Source organism: Dermacentor variabilis, unplaced genomic scaffold, assembly GCF_050947875.1.
Source record: "Dermacentor variabilis isolate Ectoservices unplaced genomic scaffold, ASM5094787v1 scaffold_15, whole genome shotgun sequence".
NCBI classification, from domain to species: Eukaryota; Metazoa; Arthropoda; class Arachnida; order Ixodida; family Ixodidae; genus Dermacentor; species Dermacentor variabilis.
In genome coordinates this window covers 7,836,261-7,855,961 of record NW_027460313.1, presented here as the reverse complement: position 1 = coordinate 7,855,961, position 19,701 = coordinate 7,836,261, and the positions used below count along the sequence as shown (strand labels likewise).

The 19,701-nt window shown below is 46.7% G+C and overlaps 1 long non-coding RNA gene across 1 annotated transcript; it reads left to right on the top strand.

Moving 5' to 3' along the window:
- Nucleotides 1-1,220: 1,220 nt before the first annotated feature.
- On the top strand, nucleotides 1,221-4,519 carry LOC142567965 (uncharacterized). Its single transcript, XR_012825328.1, has 2 exons — nucleotides 1,221-2,145; nucleotides 3,903-4,519. It is a non-coding gene; the product is annotated as an uncharacterized LOC142567965 (long non-coding RNA).
- The last annotated feature ends 15,182 nt before the right edge of the window (nucleotides 4,520-19,701 follow it).

Sequence of the window (19,701 nt, the reverse complement as noted above, 5' to 3'; positions counted from 1 at the left end):
ATATTGTTTAGCGCATGAAAATAAAATTTGCTTTTTGTGTTTACTAATTGACAAGCCTTCTGCACATATTGTCGTGCTATGACCTACAAACTATATTTCACTCCTATGGTAATTTTTTTTGTGTGTATATGTAGAATACCTCGACATAATTTTGTTGCCAGATAATTAAACTTGTTATTTTTCTGGAGGAAGGTGCTGCCTTTCGACCCACGTCTCCCCCGTGCAACAGTGGCTGTCTTTGTGTGCATGATCACTCATGGGCTCATGAAAGCGTACACTATTTTGCATTTTAGTTGTAACTGTAGAAAGAACGGTGCTTTTTCACTCTGCACATTACGAGGTCATGGCCTTCTCAGGTAAATTATTGTGGTTTGCTGTGCTCATAAAACAGATATACATGACAAATATTGAGAACTCTGCCTTGTTTGGTGATGTCATTGATGTGCACTTACTATTGGCATTCATCTACATTGTGAGGCTGAGATATGCAGCCTTTTCCTGAAACATTTTACCAGCTGTAAAAGGATTGCAAAAGGTGCTTGTGTTGTGCATTGGCAAGTTGCAGGTGCTTTGGATTCTTGCTTTAGTGCAGGACAAAGAATGCTTTCTTTTTGTAATGTTTTCCATCATTTGTGATTTTTTAGCTGAAATATCCAGTAATATGTTTTTGACATCGCTTTCACATTGCCCTTGCATGCTAATTTATCTTTGGCTCTGAACAACTCATGGCTGCTAAACTGGTGTCAGTGAAGGTATCGTATTTTAGAAATACAGTGGAACGCACTTATGAAAATGTAGTCAAGAGTTCGACGGAATACCGTCAGGTCAGGTAAAAGCATCGTTAAAAAAGCAGGTCAGTGACCAAGGTCAATATAGAAATAAAATGACGTTTTGGGATCCCTACGGATCCCTTGTTCACCTTGTATAACAATATTGAAGTGCCAAGAAAATTCCAGTGTTATAATCTATAATTGCTATGGCCGGGTTGCACACACACACACACAAAAAAAACGAAAAGAGTGCAGACATCAAAACATTCTAGTTATACAAAATGACGTAGTTGAACCCACTTATAAAAATTACCAAAACTTGAATGTAACAGTGAGCAGCTGTGGCACCTTGAATATTTCCCTGTTCCATTGATGGTTATAACAATTAAGCAAATCTGGCTGCTGGGTGTCCATGCTGAGAGGAAAAAAAAAAGCGAAATTGGGGAAAAAAAAATGCGATCGCCATCTCCACCTCCATGCTGTGCATGAGTCAGCCATCGGTGTTGTCAGCGCAGTCGACCCGTGTTTTGAAAGCGTGGAAGGGAGACAGGAGAGAGGCACATGGGGCTGACGATGCTGCAAAAATGCGTGGGCACGCATGGCACACAAAGCGGGAGCGGCGCCTCACATTTTTTTCCTGTATTTCCCATTCATTTCCCTCACGACAGAGGTACCCAGTTGCCAGATTTAATTGTTATAATCATTAATGCAACATGTGAACATTGCAGTGAGTGGTTTATTTTAGCATAGAACACACACGAAAGTTAACAATGCCACGGCTGCTCATTGTTATTTTCTATATGTTGTTTAAAACCACTATTTGCATAAGTGGGTTCGACTGTACACTGACGATTTTGGTGTCGCAATAAATTTCGCTACAAATACATTACAGTGTATGTTCTGGCATAGTCGTTGTGCTGTGCTTCGATTATAACGGTAAGGAGCTGCTTAGCAGCATCGTGCTGTACGCATCATATTTGACCACTCAACTTTTATTTTCCACTTGTACTCTTGTGTGTAAAAACCTGATGTTTAAAAGAATATGACTGTTATTGATCCATTGGATCCTTTGGGTATTGTGTATAGTATTGTGTTTGAATCAAATTGATGCACCAAGCATGTCATTCACCCCTGTGAATTTAGCCCCACAAGCCCAAACACCATTCTATGTCAAGAAAATTTAGAATTTTTTCACCTTTATTTCTGGGCATAGATAGTACATTCATACAAAAACAAAACGAGAGAGAGAGAAAAAAAAGAAAAAAAGAAATCAATGCAGTGTTATTTGAGTTAAGTTGTAATTAACTAATAATTATTTAGCACTAATTTTCGGAGCTATCCACAACTGAAGCTTCATTCCAGCATATCAGAAATGGTGCTATGAGCTTTGCTTTAAGTCTCGCACACTTAAGGCCTTGAAGAATACAAGTCCACTTGTTGAAACTTCAGCTCCTGCTTTCACCTTGTTCTCATTTTGCTCATTGTCTTGAATTTCCATCTCCCACCTTCCCCGTGTTTTCCCTACACTTAAATCAGTGTTTTGATGTATAGAACTTTGTGTACCAAACATGATAGTGCAGTGAAGTCTTTTAAGACAAACTCCGTTAAGCCGTATTGTCGCATATGACAAACAACATGGGATCGTTTGTTTGGTTTTACACAGAGTCAGTGCGAAAAAAAAAATCCGCTTAAGACGAACCGCCTCAAATGTGCACATTGGTTAAGAGGAACATTCAAAGTGACCGCCACCGCTAGCGATCCTGGAGGCTAGCGTGCCTTGATGTGCCATGCCCGGGTGCGCATGCATCGGAGGCCTGCGACGCACGTTGCTCACGGACAGAGAAGAAAACAAAGGAGGAAACAAAAAGAGACAGTGCCGATTCACTTCTTGAACACGGGTGACGTGCAATAGTACGGCTGCTATAATGCATACGAAGCTATCGGACCGCGGTGCACCTAGACTGTCAGCATTGCAGATCGTATTCAACACAAGGCTCGCGCGACCGCGCCATACGCAACAGCCGCCGGAGTGGAACGCCCCATTGTAAACATTCGCTTACTAATTAACAAGCGTGGTGTCAGCGTGCACAGACAAACATGAACACATCACATTCGATTACTGCAGACGCTCGCTGTCGAAATGCTGGCAAGAGCAATCGCGGCAGCAGCAGCGAGTGAAGTGACCTTCGCGCTGTCTATTGCTTCAGCGCAAACTGAGCGGTGAGAACACAGTGCATGCAAAGCTATGAGCCATCGGCCCACCTAGACTGTGCCCCCAAAGCAGATCGCGTTCAAGATAAAGCCGGCGCCACCGCGCGCGGTCGAAGTACGGCGCCTCCCCTCCCTCCCCTCCCCGGTGCCATGCGCGCGATGGAAGGTGGTGCGCTTCCCCGTTTCCCCCTTTGCGCATGTGAGATTGAGCCGCCATCTTCGGCTCACTGTCGCACGCTATCACGCGCACACACAGCGTACGGCGCACGAGGACGATATTATCACGAGACGAACTCAGTACATCCGTATCGCAAACGAAACCTGTAGCAACTGTGAGAGGAATTCAACCCAGGCCGCCTCCGCATACCTTCCTCCTCCGCGACGCTTCGGCTCGTTTCTCCTTCCCCACTTCGCTCAACGTCACCTAGACTTTCCTCTAGGTTGCGTTGCTTTGCCGCGCGTTCAGCGCACTCCTTCATAGTTCTGTGAGCTGGAAGCCTGTACTGATGACCTTTGAGGCCGCAGATGCCCGCTTTAACTCCCTAGTGAACTCTTTCCAGCAGCACGAAGGCATAAAAGGATTTTTAAGGTCATTAGGGGAGATGACATCGTTTGTGGCTGCTCGCTGATTTGCACAGTAGCACCAAACATCCTTCACAGACTGCGTGAAACCTAGCAAGAGTACCGCTTGCAGTTTTCTATTAAGTTCAGCTAAATAAATGTTTCTTGTGTCATTTTTTCTCCGTTTTAAGTCTACTTCATTTACCGTTTTGAAGTAAGATATTTGGATGCACCTGGTCTTCATACCAATTATTATTATGATAAGACGAACTTCTAATAAGACAAATTTTCATGGTCCCTTTGAGTTTGTCTTCAAGGAAGTCTACTGTGTGTTGGCCTTTGAGGGGTTAGTGTTGCCAGGTTTAATTGTACTTGACCTTATATGCAAATTTAGCTCTGCAGGGTGAACATTCTACCACAAGGCTCAAGATTACCAGGAGGGTTTCAATCTTCTGTGCTAGTCACATTGGAAATGCTGTGTTTGAATACATCGCTATGAAAAACACTGTGTATCTTGGTTTGTGAGTACGTGTGTGTGTTGATGTTCTGGGTCTGTTTTTGCTTTGCTCACCTTTAATAGTACTTACGAGGGAACGTTTGCACTGAAATGTGCACTTGTTGAATGTGGAATCTTCTAGTAAGTCTGGCTGCAGGATTTCCTTGCGGCAGCACTGGGCTAGCAGAGACCACAGGCAATGCTATGATCAATTTTTGGCCTATTGCCCCCTGATATGTTGTTATATCTTCAGAATAACTTTATCACTGAGTGGTAGCTGTCAGACAGCACACCTAATGTATCCTTTCGAGCTAGTGTTACGTTAGCAGGCTTTCTTAACAGACTCCTTGTCATAACAGAGGCAGGGCAGTGCTTACACAGTTTGTTATTTTTGTGCTGTTGTCATTCACAAGCAGCCATGTTCTATATTATGAGAGCACTGGTGGGAACAACTGTTGAATAAACAATCATTATCGGTGCATGTACGTCTCTTGATTCTTTCCACAAGTTCTACTATAATGTATTAGGAATTTTGATCTTTAAGGAACAGTGAATTTTTTTTTGCATTATTGCCGCCTCCCTCACTTTATACCATGCACTGTTTTCTGTCTCTTGCACTGTGACGGGCTGATATAATGGTACACGATGGCGATTGTCCCATTCTAGAACCCTTCTCATGGAAATAAACCAGCAATGGTGGCTGATGGGGGGACAAAGGAACAAGCAGGAAAGGTAAATTGCACTACCTTCTAAATAGAGTAGTATATACAGATTATCAGAATAAAGTTTAAATTGGAAGCAGGCAGTGACTCAACCTGGCAGCCTAAATGCATGGCAGTACCTTAAAATGAATGTTGTTGGATTAGGGCAACGAGTTACGGTTTTTGTTGCTGCGGTGGGGGCATGAAATTAAAAAAAAGGATGGCCTTTCTTTGCTAACAGACAACTCTTTTCCACCAAAAAGCTGCTATTAGAACACTGAAAAAGTAAAATCTTCCAGGTTAAACTCATTTAGAGTCCCTCTGTACTCTTGTTAAAGTGAATTGGCTTCTGGAAGGATCTGCGACTAGCCCTTGCCAGGAGGCTGCGTTAGCTTGGAAAGGTTGAACAAGAATGGTGTATGGGTGGTGTGCGTTGACAGGCGACCCTAGGCATTGGCAGGGCGCAGTGCATATGCACTCTTTGTATACTGGTCTGCAGCAGTCTCATTGTTCAGCAATGCCATTGATTGCTTGTAATGCCCTAATCAGGACCATTTTTAAGTATTCAATATGTCATGGAACAAGTCTTTCACAACTCTAGCCACTGGACAGAGCATGTGTGTAATGGTAGCATAACCGTGGTTATCTGTTTGTCACTGACTTCATAGCAGCCGACATGATGTGGCAGTCCTGACAAAGGAGAACATTCCCACGTAACCTTTGCCTCTGTGAGCTAAAGAAATTGTCTTTGCCAGTGAAGGCAGCATGTCAGATGGTGACAGTGCACGGCTTCCGTGTTGACGGCTGTCATGTTTGAGCTGTGGGTACAGCACTGCCAAAGTGCCAACTGTCCCATGGCTAAATGAAACATGAGCACTGCGTATGAGTCGTGTACATGACCAGCAAAAAGAGATGAGTCCCAAAGGTACATAAAAGGCACATATGAAAGAAAGAAACTAGGAAGGAGCATTACGTCAAGCAGCCAGCCTTTGTGAGCCAACACTCCGTGAAGCCATCCCATTTGATTTTTCTGTCTCAACAAGTCTGCCCAATACGTAACCCTGCAAATGCTTGGTTCCTGGTAGGTTTTAACTAATGCACACTTGTTCTACAATGCATCGCCAACTGCTATGCGCAACATTTTCTCCCGATATGCTTATGCAACTTCAGAAGTTTGTTGGAATCCATACATTTATAACTTATCACCGTCGTTGCAACCAAAGTATAAGAATAGTTGGGTAGTATTCAAAGTTGGGTGAGTTGGTGTGGTTCATTCTTAAACAGCACAAGAAGTTGAGGCATAAGAACCTGGAAAAACAAGACAGCACTGAGTATTAACAGAATTTTTTATTGAAAAGAAGAAAATCTATACAGGGTGATACACAACATTGGTGGCAATAAACACGCAATGCATCAACAAAACTATGGGGGCACTGAAGCAATTCCGAGGATGTGTTAATGTGAGAGCATTACTTGTTACTGAGTTTTGTTGCTGAATTTGATGTTGCGGCAAAATGTTGCATTGCTTCCGAGTGTAATGTTGCTGCTTATGAGGTCGCAACAACACTAGATGACAAACTGGCTATATTGCGATCTCTCGGCTGAGTTTTATTTGCAGAGGTCTCATTAGTGTTTCACGCCTCACATTGCGTTGAGTGTTCTTTCTCGATGACACCACTTTGCCGAGCAGCACCATGGTGTTGACACTACATTTCTTCATCAAGTTCATAGGCGAACTCCGCCTCGTACTCCGGGAGAGATGTTGTAGTCATCGTCTGACGGAAGCCTGCGTCACATTGCACCTTATTTGTCGTCGTCATTCATGAGCTCCGGCGGTGGTTTCTCTGGGTACCCGACAATGCGAAATGCAGAGTGAGCGGCTGCAGCTCGCTGGGCTCGCTACGCAGTAGAAACCGTGTATGTTGGCTCCCTACTCCACAGCCACTTGCCCTGCCATCTAGTGAATAGCCCACCAGGCAGAGTCCAGCAATGTGCACAGACTTGAAGATATTCACCAATGTTGCACAATGTAATGGTGGTGCAGTTGGCGCTCGACACTGAGTGGTACAGTGTCGACACAGTGGTGGTGGGGCAGAGGATCAAATCCTCTCCGTGGTCCATGGACACTTTTTATTGTGATAGCGATTACATGGACACTTCAGGCGTATTTGCCGTCGTCGTCGCCGTGATGTTCTGTGTAAAGCCTAAGGGCGATAACGCCATGGTCGCGCGTCGTATGCTGTATGTGGGAGTGAAAGCACGCGAGGCAAACCAACGATCGCGGCTCAATCTAGCGCGCGCGAAGGAAAAACGCGGAGAGCCAACGCGCCGTCTTCCGTCGCGCGAAATGCGTGGGGGGATGGGAGGGGCGGTGGCATTGTGCTCCGGCAGCAACTGCGAATTTCGCGACCGAGCACAAGGGGAACTGACGACGATCGCGGGTCAGTCTCGCGCGCCATATATGGAGGCAAGCGGGGAGGCAGCGCGGGATGGGGCGGCTTCGACTCCGCCAACAAGTGCGTACTTTGTACGACCGCGCGCGACGCATCTTGAAAGTGATCTGCAGAAGCCTCATACCTTTGTGCGCGCTGTGTTCTCGCCGCTCTTGCGTTGAAGCGATATATACCGCACGAAGGCCACTTCGCTCGCTGCTGCTGCCGCGCTTGCTCACACCAACGTTTTGACAGCGAGTGTCCACGCTCATCGAGTGTGGTGTGTTCATGTTTGCTCGTAAGCGCTTACACCATGCTTGTTTATTCACTTAGTAAGCGAATGTTTTCAAGTTGATACGACCGACAAAGCTACTATCCTTACTTCGGTTCGATCGTATACATCTGTGCACTAATTTGCTCTGGTAATCGATAGCAAGGACACAGATGTTACACAGATCCTCTCCAAGGACAGATGTGAATGTAGCTAGATGTTCCTAAATTGAATTGCACGAAAGGATTCGTGTAGCGTGTGGCCAAATATCGCTCTGGCTGCTCAGGACGAACGTACAGCGCCACCATTTCTGCGCAAAAGAATCGGTCCTATATTGTGAGGTAATGCAATATTACGTAGGGTTTAATATCGCTCTTTCGTGTTCTCCCATTGCAATGAGCGCAATGAATTCGCTGAATGCATGAACGCGACGACGAGTCAATGACGAGTCAATGCTTGATCGCCAACGAGAACTAACAGTGGCGGATTATATAGACGTGGAACCACTGGAAGCGATATGTTGATAATGAACAAAAGAGAGCTGAGCGTGATTGCAATCACACTCTGTAAGACAAATTTCTGTTATGAGTTGTGCGGCACTAACATTGTGTTGTTCGTCATTCGCGAATACAGGCATATAGAAACGCACTGAATCAGAAACAAGCTTTGTAGGCCTCGGCAGAAAAATATTGCTGTCTGGTATCTCATGTTTTTGTACATCCACACTCTTCGATTACTTCATTAGAATCGTGCAGCTACTCAAGACGTCGCTGCTCGAGTTATCTTCATACATTTTTTAAATAGCGCACTTCATTGTCTCATATCGTATCGGGATGAGACAATCTGGCCCTGTTTTTAAACATAGGTATATATCCCATACCTATGCGTGTGAGCTAAACCAACGAGCAGAGGCCCTAAGGTAAGCACATTAACCTCCATACAAAGTAGAGACCCTATCATACTACAGTACCGCAGAAGCTCCCTGACCTTGCATCCGCGTCCAGCATCCTCGCTCGTGGGTGCATTGTCGTTTTAATGAACTGAATCCTTTCTAGATGAGTAGGTGTGCTTCTATTAAAGAAACATAAAATGCAGGTCCTGGTAAACCAGCATGCCTTAGTATAGTTATGAACATGCCCGCTTTGAACGATGCAAGGAGTACTCGATTAGCAAGGAGTTCACGGTAAAAAAAATATAACAAAGAAAAAAACAATAGAGCACGGGCACCAGGGTCGTCAAAGAACGTCGCCTAGACCGAACAAAATTTAATATGTAGAAAACTTAATGTAGAGCTCACGCATTATCGGAATCGATATAATGCGAAACATTTTCCAAGTAGGAGTACAGTTTCGAGTTCAAAGCGTTAGAAGGTGGAAAAACGTGTTTTTGTGAGGAAAGTGACTGTTCGTGTGACGCGATCGTGCATGTGACGACCACATCAATAGGACCATGAAGATCTGGTGTGACGGCGACGGCAGGAAGACAGTCTGAGGTGAAGAAACGTTACGGCTTGTTCCGTTACGAAAGGTAACGATTCCAAACGTATACAGTACCATGTCGCACAGCGTCTTCGTAGCGTCAACTCTACGAGGAGAGTACTGGGGAATGTGATACGACCCTGAAGGCAGTGCAATCTAACGCGTCTTTGACTGCTAGCCAGAAGAAGGCAAGAGTGGAAGAAACTGGCACGCTACCGCTCGTACGCCTGCGACAGACACGGTAAAAGTTTGGCCGAATGGAAACATGCTTGCGCGCGTACGCCTGCTTGTTCGTACTCTGTGACGTCACAGACGGGCCAGTCGTCCTAATTATAGTTGGCATGTGCAAGACACAAGTGTCTGGCACAAGAGACGGCACCGCCAAAGGAGTCTGAAATGAGGCAAAGATTTCACATTAAAAATGGGCTTATTGATCGAACGAACAGTAGCTACATTATAAACAAACCGAAAAATTAAGTGCAGTCAATCCTATAATGTAAAAGCATCTGCTGTGCCATCTTTAAAATAACATATCCAGAAAATTTATATTAACGATTAGTATTCATTTAATACCCCCCCCCCCCCATTCTCATGTGACAAAAAGTAAATTTAAGTGTTCTTCCCTTTTTGCCTACTGCCGGCCGATCCAGGGCCGATCACACATAGTGGGTCGAGCCGCATGCGTAGGCGCCACACCAAACCAATCGAACCATTAATGATAAGGGTAGTTATGAAAAATCGCGCATTCACATTACATTAGCTACCTACACAGTGTTGCCCGGTATTTTTCAATATATTCTGGTCGCCACTCTATAATTTGAACTTTCAAAGCCCATGCGCGGTTTGAAATATATACGCGCTGATGCGCTGAAGAATTATACCACACAGCTGAAATTCAAATAGGTTCTTTTTAGACGTACAATACAGAAGATCACTGAATTATTGAATAGAACTGATATGACAGATAACAATGTCAGTCAACTGGAAATTCGGTAGAAAATGCGGGCGGTCCTTTCTGCTCTATGGCAGCACTACTTCCCCGTGCTTCCACCCGCCGCTGCAACGCACCGAAAACACAGCCAGCAGCTTGTGCTGTAGGAGTGCGCAGGGCCGCTCCGGTGGACAGGTCGAAAACTCGAGAGGCAAGACGTGGCCTGCCAACGGTGCTGGCAACCGCGGGCGTTTCCAGACGGCTTGTTGGCGGCGCGCGCATCGCTGTGTCGTTGCGGCCACTAAATGCAGGGTCAGCACCGCAGGCCAGTGGGGACCCAAGCTAAAGTTCTCGGCCTCAGTCGGAGCAGTGTTGTGGATCTGCTCACACCACCAGCCGCGGCTGACGTCGTTGCCCAGCTCGCTCAGGTGGACCGCCGGCACGAGGTCGTTGCACGACGTCACTGCAGCCTGGTCAGCGCCGCCCTTCTCCTGACGCCCCGTGCACCTGTGGCAACTTCCATTGGCGTCGTGGGCGGTGCCGAGCTGTCCCGGACAAGTGATGGTCTCGCAGTCGGGTGGCTGCTGGCAGCAGTGGACCACTTCGCGCGGTGATGACAGGCCGAGGGGGATCCTGGCGTCGCACCCCGGGAAGAGGAACTCTGGCATCGGAAGGACGACGGGGACACCGAGCACGGGGGACATAACGTTCTACTCTCAGAGATGTGCCTGCCGGCATGCAGTGCTTCTACGGTGACCGCTAACTGCGACGAGACGATATCACAACGCAATAGAACACGCAGGGAGACGTCGACGCTGATGATGATGTTCCTCTCCTTTGGCGCGCGTCAACGTGTTCTTTCCGTTATCGTCTTTGTCGTCTCCTTTACAAAGGCGCGCGACGACAGCAACGCTTAGTGTAATTGATAAATTGGAAAAATTGTAAAGAAACAATCGCAGTACTACATGCGAAAATAGTTATGCCTTCTGTGGCATTAATGTTCGTGTTGTGCGTCTGGTTTTTGAGGTAATTTCAAATTCGTTTGTCCCCCACAAAATACTACCTACATAAAGAAAAAAATATGTCTAAGAAATTCACTTTTTTGAGACGTCATTATAGCGCGCACACTATCGTTGGTAAATTATTGGAGTGACGTTGGGTGGAATTTTGGGCGAGCTGATTTCTTGGTGAACGGGTAGAATGATTCATTCTTTAATTGAGTAGAAGAAGATGTGCCGCTTGGGTTGATCATGATATGAGGAACATACGGAAAACCGCCTGCTTCTTGGCCAATCCCCCGCAGTGGGTATGCGCCTGCGTTTGGGAGACAAGACAAGATGCCGGTATTTCAATTATTGCGTTGTATATTTTGTTAATTTTCATTGTCTTTTTTCTTGTGTTTAGTAAATTTGCTTGCCGCGTGCCTATGAAGCTTCTCACGTGGCCAAGAAAGCTTCTCTGCAATAACTACATGTTGACTTTGTGCTAGAATCTTTGCTGATTTTAGTAATGTTATTGGTTCGGTATTGGAATGCCTGTAACCATAAGCCCGCCTAATAAGTGGATAGCCACTCATGCTCACTTAGTAATATTATTCTGACTAGCGTTCTTAGGATACTTCGTGCACTTTGCAGGCGAGAAACAAAGAGAGAGAGAAGTGGGGCGGGAAATGCAGAAACGATAAACGGAAGACCTGGTTTTCTTCCTTGCACTGGGGGAAGGTGGAGGAAAATTTTAAAACGGGAAGAATAACGGAGACATTAACTAAAGGTACGAAAAAAAGGAGGTTGTGCACGTCTGTGAGAACTATCATCTCTCTACTAGGCAACTCGAACGCAAAAATTTCAAGAGCGCCTCCAGCGACTTGTGGTGTGACGGCCGGCGTTCCAGGAGAGTCTCTTCCGATACTGGTCGGTCGTGAAGACGGAACAGCGCCGTTCCGAGTGACTGCCTGTGTGTGATATATGAAGGAGTATGGCAGGGGATGCACTCAATAGTTTCCTAGCTGCCACAGTGGTCACACGCAGCAGTAAATTTCGTTTTGATGTGGAAAGCGACACCAGGTCACTTTCCAAGATGTTTCTGTCTCAAAGCGTTTGCCCACCAACTTGGGACTTTGAGTAACCATCGAGCTGGGCTGGTGCGCTGAGGAATCTGTGCTTGAGACAAAGCTTCACACAAACTTGGATTACTGGGTATGCGCCGCTCTTCGATGACAAAAAAAAAGGCTTTAGAATTTCTCCGGTGCAGGGCGTTATCGAACCAGCATGACATGTATTCAGTCACTCTTGTCTGAATAAATATTGAGTCACGTGCCATGCACGGACTTCGGGGAGGTGTCGCTAGACCGCGAAGACTGTCCAGAAGCAGGCGCTGGAGAGGATTCGACTGCGTGCACACAATTATACATTAGGCTTTTCGGTGGGAGCAATCCGATTTGTCGATGTACTGCTTCAATGCTAATGACATTAATATGTATCGCGTGATGGGATTCTGCTGTAATTTTTTTCTCCTGCTACGTATTTACTCGCACTCGTGTGCGCTCACACTGGTCGCCACTCACTGAAGCCCCAACTCACGCTCACTCATACTCACCAGCTCGCACTAGTGTTCGTAGTGACTTCCACGGAGACTTACGGCAATCCACTTACGGTCACACTCGGCTCCGGGTCCCATTCACCAACTCTCAGTTATATTCACTGAACATATGGAAGTAGCGCCACGAAATTGCCCGCAAGCACGAAGAATGGATCTACCCCGAAGCGCTGCATTTCCAACTGAGCTGTATTAATAAATATACGAAGCGTAAGCATCAAACGGAACGCGTAAAATGAACCACAGGGAAAAAAAACGTTACCATGGGACATGAATGAAATCAATGACTTCTTTGAGGAAAGATACAGACATCTGCCTGACGCACGAGTCTGCACAGCAATGTACCAATTACGCTTCGGCTATCTCCCTAGTGGACGAGTCATGACATCGATAAAGCACGGTGGTTCTTTGAAACGGTGGTTGGCATCTGCACGTGCACGATGCAGGCCTCGACCAAATAACAAGGAGGACATCGTAACGAATAAATATCGTTCCCGCACGCGCACGCTTAACACAATGTCCTGTTTGGCCGATCACATGTCACTGGTAAGGAGCCCGGCGGCGGTCGTAAGCGAACGGCAGAAGTCAGAGCACTGGCATGTGAAGCCGACCACGGGACGAATGCGCTCGCGGTGCTTCCAGTGATTTGGCACTGCGGGTTTTAACGCACCGGAAAACGCCTTTTTCGTGTCGCTGCTTTTGAGATAGTTCGCGACTTGCACGAGGCACACAACATTCATAGAATCACGGTAGTATGTGAACTACAAAGGGGTGCAAATTGTGATGCAAATACACACCGCGAACAGAGCTATAAGACGTGGAAATCCAGCAGTTGTATTCCTGATTCGGCGGTGCACGTTAACATTGGTGTGTATTCAATCATGTAAATCGAGGAAGAGCACAACAATTATGGTCAAAGAAAGAAGTATATACGCTTCCCTTTTTTGTTTCTTGAGCTGCTTCGTCGATCGCGCATGCGTCGGTAATTTGCCATTCTGTGTCCGTTTTTGTTCCATTTATTTTTGCAATGCTTCGCCATTCTTAATGGTTTAGAAACTAGCCCAATCTTCAGTAATGGTTAATTTCGCACAGGTTAGCGCGTTGAGATACGTCGGTAACGGCGAGTGTGAATGCGCCGGTGCGGTTGCGTTCGCCGTCGATGCACAGCAGAGTCACGGGCCATACGGAACCAGAGTTGGGAAGCGCGAGGAAAGAAAATATGCCCTAAAAGGAAGTCTGATACACTGATAAGAGGATAAAATGACTTCAAATCTGAGCGTTAGCCATCGGTGCATATGCTCAGGAGCCATTACACCTGCGGAAGCGAAGACAGGCAATTCACATGGGACACAACGTTCTTGGGTATGGAAAGCTCCTTTATTTAGATGAACTATACCATAGAAAAGAAGCATCGGAAATGTACAGTACCGAGAGATTGAAACACAATTCTCGAAGCGCGCTGCTGCTACCATTTTTATGCTACCATTTACCATTTTATTTGTTTGCCCCACAGGTGAGCGCTAGGTGATGTGCCTATCATCGAGGCAAACCCCCACCCCAACCCCCTCACGAGACCATGCAGCGTCGACATCTTTTTTTGTTCAGTTTACGGATGGTAGCCAGCTCAGAACACCCCCCCCCCCCCCGAGACCTCTCATACGGCTCAATCATACAAGTCCGTGAGGTAAACAGCTTCGCTCTGCAGCGATTGAAGTGAATGGCCTGACCAGCTTCAGTCATGACTCATGTTCTGTCTGCGAGTCTGCGACGCTGTGTCGGTTGGTTGGGTCGGTTGGCAACAAGGACACTACGTACCTGTACGACGGTGTGTGCTGACACTGGCTCGCCTCTGTGCGCGGGTTCAGTGGTGTTGTATTGCCATGTAACACAGTGTGCTGCGAAGCAATTAAGCTGCTTCGCTAATAAGGTAAAAAGATTCCAGTAACTGTTGGTGCACATAAAAATGCAACATGTTTGATGAGATTTGCTTTCACGTGGTATTTCGGCAACTCAAAACAGAAAATACGTCGAAACGTATTAAGTCAACGTAGCTGGCGGCAGCACCCTGGTGCGCCCGATGTGGCCATCGCACGCCTTTATATTCGCGTTGCCGCCGCACGAAGGCGCCACCGGCCCAAACTCATCCCACGGCCCGTGCCTTAGTCAACACGCCACGCTTACAAACTGCGCATTTCTCATGGTGAACTTTTTAACAGGATGGTGATTTGACCCGCTACACCTCCCTTGTGCCCACCGGATCCAAGAAACATCCTCGGATGGCGTTCCCCTGGCCAAGGACACAACAGAAGAAAGCGCCGCATCCTGGACTGCCTTCGTGTATCTTGTGCTTACTGCCTCGGGAACTTCCACTCCAGGAGGCATTTTGAAGAATGGTCGACGACAGTTGACCAACTGAACAAGTTCCTTTTGAACATCGTGCTTCCGGCACCACCCAATCAGCAGAAGCTCAGAGAGAAGAAAGGGCAATTGCTCCTCTTGGGGGCTGTTGAGGTTGCCGAGTGCAACAAAAAGCCGCTGCGCCGCGGATGCGTCGGTTTGCAAAAAATTGTCGCTTTGCTAGTTGACTTCGCACCTCCTGCAGGAAGAGGACTGGATGATATTGGCCGCCGACGGCCTGCAAACTCTGGTACATGGAAATGGCGCGTTTCCCAGGACTATCACACACAGTCGCTTTCCTCGTTAATGGGACTTATGGTAAAAATGAGTAAGACCTGTGGTCTTGGTCAAGGAAGGTTTCGTTGTGGTTATGCCGAGAAGAAGGTTTTCCGACAAAGCCTCCTATACCGTCAGCAAGAAATCTAGATCTATCGATGTCTCGGTTAAAAGAGACCACTTGTGCTTTGCTCGGTCTGTTCAACCTAAACGAGTGTTAAAAAAAGTGAAGAGAGCTTGGAAAAGTGGACTATCCAAATGTTCTTTAAAATTAGGTCCAATAAACTTGATATGCCTTTCAGGAGCTTCGTATGGGAGTGTGGTACTTGGCAGCGTGCGGCGCCTTCTTATATGCAAATGCAAATGTAATGTGGAAATGTGAACTACACATAATTACTTCTTAACTCAGCAAATGTGGCTCCGTTTCCTAGGTGATAATATTCAGCATCTAGAGGCGTTTAGCATGCATGTGGAATGTTTGTTCAATTCACAGCTCCATCAGTACTATTCTTTGGCGGCAGCAGGATAAATTGTACTAGTACCGGTATTAGCTCGTCTTGGACTGCTTGTGCGCAGGGAGTAAACTGCAGCGATTACATTGGCTTTTGCTGCTTTCCTGGCCTGGTTCACTAGCTTGCACTGGTCCTCCAAGTCCGGGGCCGCGAGCATGGCATCCCACGAATCTTGGCTGTCTTCTTCTGCTCTTTTGTTTTCGGTTCTACTCGATTGAGCTTCTTGAGTGTTGGGTTCAGCAAGATTGGGGCACCCCATCACGATGTGACAAGGGATGTACGGTGCCCCGCACGACAGGCAAAGGTATGAGAATCGGGTCGGGTGCATTCTATGCATTTTAATGCCGTGTACATAGGAGTTTGTGTGGAGAAGCTGCAGAGCAACTGTCTCTTCTCTGGTCACACTGGGGTGCGGTTCGGAACCACTCTGGCAGGAAAGCCCGGTTTGTATGACCTCGTGCTGCGGCGTGTGCCGCTTCGTTTGCCGCCAGTGACTCGTAGCCAGGGGTCCAGACGACGTAGGTCTCGGGAACCTGCGTGCGTGGTGGATACCACGCTCTTTTCGAAATTACGCCACGCGGATTGAGAGTCGCTCAGTATTACGACATTTTCGATGCATGTGGAGTGGGCCAGTGTTATTGCCACCTCTTCTGCCATGTCCGAAATTTCTTCCAAGTATCGTGGTAGCGGTCTTTTCTTCGCCCTGGGTATTAATTGAGTTATTGCGAAAGCTGGATCCGTGTATCTTGTGTTAGCGTCTGCAGATAATTTCTTGTGGAGTGCTCTCTTCTCTCCACATGAAAGTTTGGATGCATTTTGCGGGGTACAGATGCCACTGACATTGAGTGTCGTATGTACCGTGGCTGTCTAGATTTATCATGCGATCTCGCAGTTGCCTCCACATCGTAACCGAGCCGAAGGAGCGCGCTTCTTCCGGTGGGAGTCGATTTAATTCTTTCAATATGGATTTTTTGCGCTTCTGCGGGTTCCTCCCACATACTGTGCAGGCCGATCGAGGTTGAGTAATCGTGCCGTTGATGCTTTTTCGAGAATTTCCAATACAGTCTCGGTAGCTGTTCTAATCATGATGTTTAGTTTTTTTCAGTTTCTGGATTCTTCAGCGCCAGATAGTGGTACCACACGCGATCCTGCTCGTGATGAGCGCCTGTACGATATGCAGCGTGTCTCGTTCTGTGATGCCGTGTCTTTTGCTTGCAACATTCTTAATAAGGTGCGACAGTTTGGCCACGAATGTTTGAAGTTTGAGGAGGATCGCGGCTCCCGGCCCATCTTCATGTGTGACAAGGACAAGTGTTCGCAACGACTCCACTCGTGGCATTTCTTCTTGGTTAAGTGTTATGCCCGGGTCGGGCTGCACACGGGCTGTTGGTCTGCCTCGAGTTCTCGCTTTGAGCACTAGCGATTCTGATTTTTCCGCCGCAGATTACAGTCCACATTCAAGTAAAGTTCGATACAATTTAGCGTTTAGCGATACAATACAGGTGTTCTGTTGTTGGCCCGTAGACCGTGCTTTGGTCCATATTGTTGCATCGTCTGCGTAAACGGCATCACTGATCCATTTTTTTTCGTTTAGTTCTTTAGGCACTTGCATGTTGAAAAACTCAGGCGAGGCTACCGACCCTTGAGGCGTTCCCTCGTTCGGCATCTCGAAGTTTTCGTTTCTTAGGTTGCCAACCCCAATGGTCACCGTTCTGTCTGACAAGAAGATGAGCGATTGTTTCGATAAAGTGTGTCAAAACCTCCGCCATAAAGCCGCCATTTTTTACTTATGCTTTGGTGTAGTGGTACCGTGTCCGCCTCCCAGAAAGTATGGGTTCGACGTTGATGCATCTTTTCTCCCGTATTTTTGCTTTTAGTTCTACAGTAGAGGAAAGCTAAATAATATTCCACTTCGCCGCATTCAATAATTTGCGGCAGCGCTTATTTTTTTTCTGGTGACTGCTACAAAGAAAGCTAATACGAGCCTAACATAGATACCATCTTAAACGTACGCATTATTAGATATTTACATGTTATCGGGCGATTATCAAAACAGAAATAATACCCAAGCACCTTCTTAGTAGTGTGTACATTGCATATACGCTCGCAGCAATGCGGTGAATGTCCGCGGTGGCATTCGTATCCTTTCGGTTCGCGTACAGCACAAACCAGCTATCATTGCGCGTAGTGCGCCGCGTCTCCATCGGCCGCGCGAATTTCGTCCTTTTCTTTCACTCCGCGTGTTGTTGAAAAAAGTTCTCATAGGAAACCCATTAGCACAGGTGTCCCACTGGAGTCAGTATTAGGTCCTTTCTTGTTCATTGTATTAATAAATGATCTACCATCGTACCTACTAGAAAAAAAATTAAATTATGGTGTTTTACGTGCCAAAACCACTTTCTGATTATGAGGCACGCCGTAGTGGAGGACTCCGGAGATTTCGACCACCTGGGGTTACTTAACGCGCACATAAATCTAAGTACGCGGGTGTTTTCGCATTTTCGAATCCCGGCACGGGTGACTGCCGTGGCCGGGATTCGATCCTGCGACGTCGTCCTCAGCAGCCCAACACCATAGCCACCGATCAATCATGGCGGGTCGTACATATTAGAAGAATGTGTCCTATACGCAGATGACAGAAATATGTTCATAGCGGGTGAGAATGAGAAAGGTTTATGCAAAGAAAGCTAATCACACTCTCAACCTCTTCTCTCTCTTACCGGTTACACAGAAGTGAATTGATTCGAAATCTTACTAAAAGCAATTTTATAATTTTTTTTATTACAATACACCCCGCTTAGTGAGGATAGCGAGTTGCTCTTTAATGTAGTTGCTCTCCAAAAAGTTAGTGACACAAAATTCTTAGGAATTGTGATAGACGGACATCTGAGGTGACACAATCATTACATTAGATAACTAGCAAGATATACAAAAATATACTAATATTTTATAAGCTACCGTATCTATTTTCATTACGATCCCTTTTAGTCCTTTACTGTAGCTTTGTCGAATCGTGTGTGTCATATTGTACTTTAGTTTATGGATTTACATTTCCGACAACATTCCATCCCATAGAAGTAGCTCAAAATACAGTTCTTCGAATAAGCAAGTTCGCCCAACGTACCGAGTCTATATCATTTGCTTATCCTGTATTAAATATTTTAACGTTGCATAATCACATGCGTTAGAGCATTGCAGTTCTTGCGAACAAATGTCTAAAGAAAATATACGAAGTCCGTCGGTTCAGTTTCATCAACACGTAACACAGTACACAGTAACACAGCACGATCCTCATTATTAACGTTGTTAACAGTTTCGCGTGTATGCAAAAATTGTGGAACATTTTCCTGTACAAATGCTACAGCCAGTCTTGGGAATAGCCTTCCTAGGAGGAGGAGGAATAAACTTTTATTGTAGAACCAGCACTTTATGATGGCCGGGCCTAAGCCTCCCACTAAGGGACGTCGAGGGCTTGCCTCGCCGCCGCCTCGCGGGCGTGCTGGGTCTCCCAGGTTTGGTCGTCGAGGGCGGAGCTCCGCAGAGCCCCGTGCATCCTCGACGAGAGAGTCGTGGTGTTAGTCTGGGTGTACTGTGCTGGGCACTCCCATAGCATATGCGGAAGCGTAGCCGGGTGAATTCCACAGCACCGGCAGTTGGGGGTAGTGTAGACGTCCGGAAATATAAGGTGGAGGTGGGCGGGTGAAGGGTACGTGTTTGTTTGTAGTAGACGCAGGGTGGTAGCCTGCGCCCGGCTGAACTTTGGGTGAGGCGGGGGGAAGATTCGGCGACTGAGGTAAAAGGCCTTAACGAGATCGTTATAAGTTGTCAGACTGTCCCTGGTGTCCAACTCATCTCCAGTGACTCCGGCGCGGTTGACTAGGCCTCGCGCAATGGAGTGGGTGACCTCGTTGAGATTGGGGAGGTGTGGGTGGACAGGGCCCGCATGGGCCGGGATCCATGTTAGGGAGATTATGCTGTCTTTAGAGTGTGGTGCCTGGCAGAGGATCCGAAGAGATTGGGGAGAAATACGGCCTTTGCTGAAGTTAGTAACGGCTGAGCGAGAGTCACAC